Source organism: Balaenoptera ricei, chromosome 17 (assembly GCF_028023285.1).
Source record: "Balaenoptera ricei isolate mBalRic1 chromosome 17, mBalRic1.hap2, whole genome shotgun sequence".
Classification (NCBI taxonomy): domain Eukaryota; kingdom Metazoa; phylum Chordata; class Mammalia; order Artiodactyla; family Balaenopteridae; genus Balaenoptera; species Balaenoptera ricei.
The window spans coordinates 17,560,934-17,567,364 of NC_082655.1; the positions used below are offsets into that span (position 1 = coordinate 17,560,934).

At 37.7% G+C, this 6,431-nt stretch overlaps 1 pseudogene; it reads left to right on the forward strand.

The window, feature by feature from the left end:
- The first annotated feature begins 3,196 nt into the window (after positions 1–3,196).
- LOC132352101 (metalloendopeptidase OMA1, mitochondrial-like) lies at positions 3,197–5,144 on the forward strand (annotated as a pseudogene).
- The last annotated feature ends 1,287 nt before the right edge of the window (positions 5,145–6,431 follow it).

Genomic DNA, 6,431 nt, shown 5'->3' on the forward strand with positions numbered 1-6,431 from the left:
CCCAACTCAAATGTCACCTTCTCCCAGCAGAGTGCCAGACACATGGCAAGGTTGATAATGGCTTCCTCATCTGTGAACTTTGTGCATGTGTATAAGTTTCCTGTGGCTGCCATAACAAAATACCACAAACTGGGTGGCTTAAAACAATAATTTATTGTTTAACAGTTCTGGAGGCTAGAAGTCTGAAATTTGAGAGTCAAGATCAGGTTTGGTTTCTTCTGAGGACTCTGAGGGAGAATCTAGTCCATGACGTTCTCCTAGCTTCTAATGATGGCTGGCAGTCTTTTGTATTCTTTGGACTATAGGTGCATCACTCCAATCTCTGCCTCCATCTTCACACAGTGTTCTCCCTGTTTCTCTGTGTCTTCACATGGCCATCTTCTTATAAGGACACCAATCATGTTGGATTAGGGCCCCACCCTATTCCAATATGACCTCACTTTAATTCATAAGTCACATCTGCAATCACCTTATTTCCAAATAAGGCCACTTTATGAGATACTGGGGGGTTAGAACTTCAGCATGTCTTTTGAGGGACACAATTCAACTCATAACAACAAGACACTAATATAGATCTGGTTTCACTGAAAATGTATGCATGTCTGTGTCCCCAATCCCTAAAGAAGTTGATAAGAAACTCCTTTTCAAAGATTATATATATACTTTAACCTAGTGTTTACAAGACTAGCATAGTCAATTTAGAAAATTCATAGTTCATGTCTTCTAAATTGAATTACATTTTGAAAATTATGGACAGAGTGTTTCTGATTAAAGCTAAAAGAAGGTTAAGAGTAGTTAAGTCTACACTTGAGGGGAAACACACAGCACATGGTGACACTCTTGTCATTACAATTCCAGACAGAGATTTCTTCCTCTACAGTAGGCAACATGGCAGAGGAGAACTGTTGCCTGGAATAACCTAAAGGGATGAGCGTCTGAGAATGAAAGACCCATGTTCAAATATAGTTCTCTATAACTACTATATATGTAGCTATATAGTACTGATACTATCACTTCTCCTCTGTTTGCCTCAGTTTATCCTCCAAAGATGAAAATTAGACAAGAAAGAGAGTGACTTTAAAATTTAAAGATGTCTAAGAACTCTTTTTTCAGATGAAATCTTTCTCAAAGCCCCAATTTAAATAACAGTTCTTTGTGAAGCTGCCAGAGATCAGGTGAAGAAAGTGAGCCTGGAATGCCACTGGATTAGTCATCCCCAAGGAGTCTCCATGGAAAGTTCTAAAGAATTCTAGAAACAAAGATCTAAAACTACTCAGTCAGATGAAAGTCCAGTTCATATATAGTCATAGACATAGAGGGTCATCCATTAAAAAAAGAAAAGAAGAAGGAAGAAGAGAAGGACAAGGAGGAGGAGGAGGAGAAGAAGAAGAAGCAGAAAAAGAAGAAGGAGAAGGAGAAGAAGAGGAGGAGGAGGAAGGGGAGAGGGAAGGGGAAGAGAAAGGAGAAGGAGAAGGGGAAAGGTAGAAAACGTATTAGAAAATAAGCTGCTAGGGAGGAAAATTGTAAGGAGGGCCAAAGATCTTGGAAAAATTTTTCACAGCCATAGAAACGTATTTCAAAGCATCCTCCCAATTTTATCTTTGTAGTCATATAGTCAATTCTAAGTTAGGTTAGCCATATTTTTTACAAATAATGAGTTCTTCTGGAGCAGCCTCATTTGTGTTTTAACCCCCCAGTACTTATTCACTGTGACAGACGCATGATGGGTATTGTAAATGTTTGCTGAATGAATTAATTAATGTATTGGAGAGTCTGTTTCAAACTGTTTTAAAGTTTTCAGGTAATCTTGGAAATGTATCAAGATGAGAGTAGGCATAATTTGAATGTCAGTATTCTATTGAATTTGTATAAGAGAAATGAAATACTGCGGTCAAATCTCTAGTGGCTTTATATTCCAGATTCAACACAGTTGTGAAGAGGGAACACAGAAAATAGACATTTTTTTGACCTTGTCTTGGAAATTAGCCCAAGAGCCAAATGTTTTACTTATTGGTATGTTTCTTATCTCAGACCATAACTAGTAAACATTTCAGATCACACATACACACAATGTTTGTTTGTATTTACTGTAATTCCCTATGCAACTCCAGATGCTTGGACCATTTAGGCATCTAATACATGTTTGATGAATTAAGGAATAAATGAAGGGACACTTGAATAAAATGAGCTAAGATTCTGACATCCATTAGCAAGCTGTTACCAGTTTTCATCAGCCTAGTTTAAATGTAGGCCATCCATTTGGAAAAAAGGAATGGGAAAACATGGTACAAAGAACTGATCTGTTCAATGCTTTTGAAGCAATACTTAAAATATAATCACTTGTAAAACATTTCGTACGGCATGAGGTAGAATACTGGGTTTTGGCTCCGGGTTTGTCCCCACATTGCTATGTGAGATTAACTTTTTGGCTAAGAAGATTGAGCTTGGTCTCACCTACATTAATATATTCTGACTTTATGGAACAAAGATGAGATTTTCTTTAGGTCTGATATAGTCCAATATGATTCTGACATGGTTATATTGAGGATGGACCATTACAATATGTGTACATCCCAGGCAGACTTTTAATTTGGTATCTCTGGTAGGCAGGCATCATCTCAAAGTTTTACATTAAAGAAATAAAATTTTGTCTCTTTGATTAATTTCTAGGGACAGTTGTAGAAAAAAATTCACCCTCTGTGCCTCAAGCAACACACCTCTGGCTCCATACTTATACTGCACTCTATATTCGAAAGATCTGCAATTAAGTGGAGACCTTCTTCTTCTTTTTTTTTTAATTAATTAATTATTTATTTATTTATTTTTGGCTGTGTTGGGTCTTCATTACTGCATGTGGGCTTTCTTTAGTTGCGACGAGCAGGGGCTGTTCTTTGTTGCGGTGCGCGGGCTTCTCATTGCGGTGGCTTCTCTTGTTGCGGAGCACGGGCTCTAGGCTTGCGGGCTTCAGTAGTTATGGCATGTGGGCTCAGTAGTTGTGGTTTGTGGGCTCTAGAGCACAGGCTCAGTAGTTGTGCCACATGGGCTTAGTTGCTCCGTGGCATGATCCTGGACCAGGGCTCGAACCTGTGTCCCCTGCATTGGCAGGCGGATTCTTAACCACTGTGCCACCAGGGAAGTCCAGTGGAGAACTTCTTCTTACAAGAAAGTTTTATTGGGCATTATTTGAAAGTGGAACATGAATGGGAGTGGTAAGGGATTGCACTTACAGCTCATGTAGCTTATCAAATGTTTTTTCCAACTATATACCATACTGCCCTGAGAATTCTGGCAAATTAAGCATTCTCCACCTCCTGACACTTCCCACTCACTTTGTAAATTATTTCCCTAATTGATGTCAGTGTGACACGCCATGTCTGATCACGCATTTATACAGCAGCTTAAAACTCACAGTGCTTTCATTGGCTTTATCTAGATAGAGTCTCCAGGTCTTAGTAGAATTAGCTGGTCAGATTGATTTCTGCTCATTTTTCAAGTAGGGAAATTGAGTCTCAGAGCTTTCAAGATTTATGAAAGGATAGATAATGAAAATGGATGGGATAGTGCCTTGAATCTGAGTATTTGATTTCTAGTTCAAGGCTAATTGACTATACCATAGTGCTCTAATGAGCGTTCAAGAAATCAGATTTCAAAAAAAAAAAAAATCAGCTTTTCTTGTTCATAATTCTTTCCTTCAACATATTGACTGAGCATCTATTATTTGCAGGTATTGTGTCTGGTGTTGGTGTTCTAATGGGAATCAAGCCAAAACCTTTTCTTTCATTGAGTTTACAGTAAGGGAGAAAAAGATATAGACAATTGCAAAGCTTACTAATTCACTCAGAAAAGCAAATAAACAAACACAGTCACTAATCGGAGGGACTCATCACTTTTGCCACTGTTAGGGTAAATCAAGCAAAAGAAAGATAAGCTTCATCTGTGGATTGTAGTCTGCTAGTAGAAATTGTGTTTTCTTCTGATTTAATTCACTGACCAACTGGAGAAAATGTAACACACTAGCTGTAACCTCACCAGACTGTCATTTAGTACAAATGAACCATATAGTAAGTCAGTATCAGGGCCTGGGAATAAATCAGTGTGAGAAGTTGACTTTTCTGCTTGGAAACTTTTATTTCTATAGGACTTTAAATAACAAAAGAACAGGATGCCTCTAGAGTACCAAAAGTAAGGAAATTTGGATGACTACACAAAAATTACTGCATAGAATGACTCTTTTTCAAGGCACCTACTGATAAAAGAAGTTGTGTTCATCCCTGCTCTTTCAATATTGCAGTCCTTCCCTCCCTCACACCCTTCCCCCTTGGCATTTGGGATTAGCAGATGCAAACTAGTATATATAGGATTTATAAACAACAAGGTCCTACTGTATAGCACAGGGAACTATATTCAGTATCCCGTGATAAACCATAAAAGACAAGAATATGAAAAATAATATGTATATATAACTGAATCACTTTGCTGTATAGCAGAAATTAACATAACGTTGTAAATCAACTATACTCCAAGAAAATAAGAAAAAAGAAAGAAAGAAAAACACCCAATACCACTGTTAAGGACAAGACGTTGTTTATCATCTAACTGAGCACAGTAAAGATATCCTAGGGATCTCTGAGATTATTCATGTGGTTGATTCCCCAGATAAACGCCTTTGTGATTCCAATTTTAGTATATGTGCTGATCCAGCACTTCCTTTGTGATTCCAAATGGACAAATGTTTATCTTCACTGGGCTTTTACATAGTGTAACTGATATTCATCAACTTTTCTTCCTTCTGGGCTATGAAATAGAACATGCAGTGCTTGGGCAGGCTGCAATAAAAGACTAGCTTGATTGATTTATTGGATTTCTTAGGTTTGATTTTTCACACAGTGATTTGGGCCATTTGTCCTTGAGATAGTTTGGCACTTTTGAGAAAGTCTGCATTGCAAGAGTATATGTTTGATTGACTGAACAGTAGAATATTGGAGGCTGAAGTTGACAAAATTGGACTATAGTTTGCTGCAAAGTCTGGTGTGGATGTCAGAGCCAGTCCAGTGTTTCAGCAGCAGAAGGAATTTGCAGGTAGCCTCCATGGTCATCCCAAGTTTCCAGAATGGTTATGCACACACCCTTCGCACGGAAATTAAGCTGAGCGCTTTGATAGATGCGTACCACTGGCTCTCTGTAATTGCCTACTGCTTTCTGGACCAGACCCTCAATTACTATTCAAACTCGGCATGAAGCATTTTCTTGAAGAATCAGAAAAAGAAGACCTAAATATCACTGTTTAAAAAAATGGATACTCTTCCCATTTAAAAACAGGAGCAAATGCCATTAACATACAGAGTGGAGAAAAAAAAACCTGGAAGTTGATTTAAAATGTTTGAGACACAGGACATGTAGAATGCAGCAATCTATCATTTTTATATTACTTTTTTAAAAATGATGTTTGACATGAAAACAAAAGTGGATAGTCAGGGTCAAGCCATCTATGTTACAGGCGTTAACTAAATTCCTCTGATGTATTTATTTTTTATGAAATGCTGATTATTTTAATCTATTTTAAAATATCTTCAATGAGGAAAATGTCACAGAATAAATTTATATTACACTTTAAAAAAATTGTTAATTGCATCTCTACTGTGTGCAAGGGATTACTCTAAGCCTGTGGGGAAAGTGACCCAGAAATCAATCCATCCTTGCAGAAAGCCTGTTACTTAGTCGCTGTGAAAAATCAAGCAGCTCAGCCTTTAGCCTCCGTTTGGAGGATGCCATGTACCTGGCTCGAGTATGGAAGAGAAGATAAAGATACCTTGGGATATTGGCTTGATATTTAAGAAAACATCCAAAATTAAGTCTTTTGCTCAATTAGCAGACCACCTCAGTGAAAATATACTCCTTCAAGTGACCATATTTACCACTTAATTAGAGATCTTACCAGAACCTGTTTTTCCTTATGTCTTTTGTTTGCCAAATTCCTTTTGCATTACTTTTCAATGGATGGTAGCTATTCTCTCCCAAATGCTGTGCCCAGAGTGGGGAAACAACATTCCTACACCTTTTCTTTATCTTTCTATGCTTAATTTTTTTAACAGAACTTATTTTTTAGAGCAATTTTAAGTTCACAGCAAAATTGAATGGAAAGTACAGAGTTTCTATTATGTCCCCTGCTCCCCTCCACCACATACACCCTCCCCTGCCATCAACATTTCACACTGAAGTGGTATATTTGTTATAATCAATGAGCCTACACATCATTATAACCCAAATCCACAGTTTATATTAGGATACGCTTATGGTGTTTACATTCTATGCATTTTGACAAATACAAAATGACATGTATCCACCATTATAGTATTGTATAGAATAGTTACACTGCCCTAAAAATCCTCTGTGCTCTGTCTATTTATCCCTCCTGGGTCCCCAACCCCTGG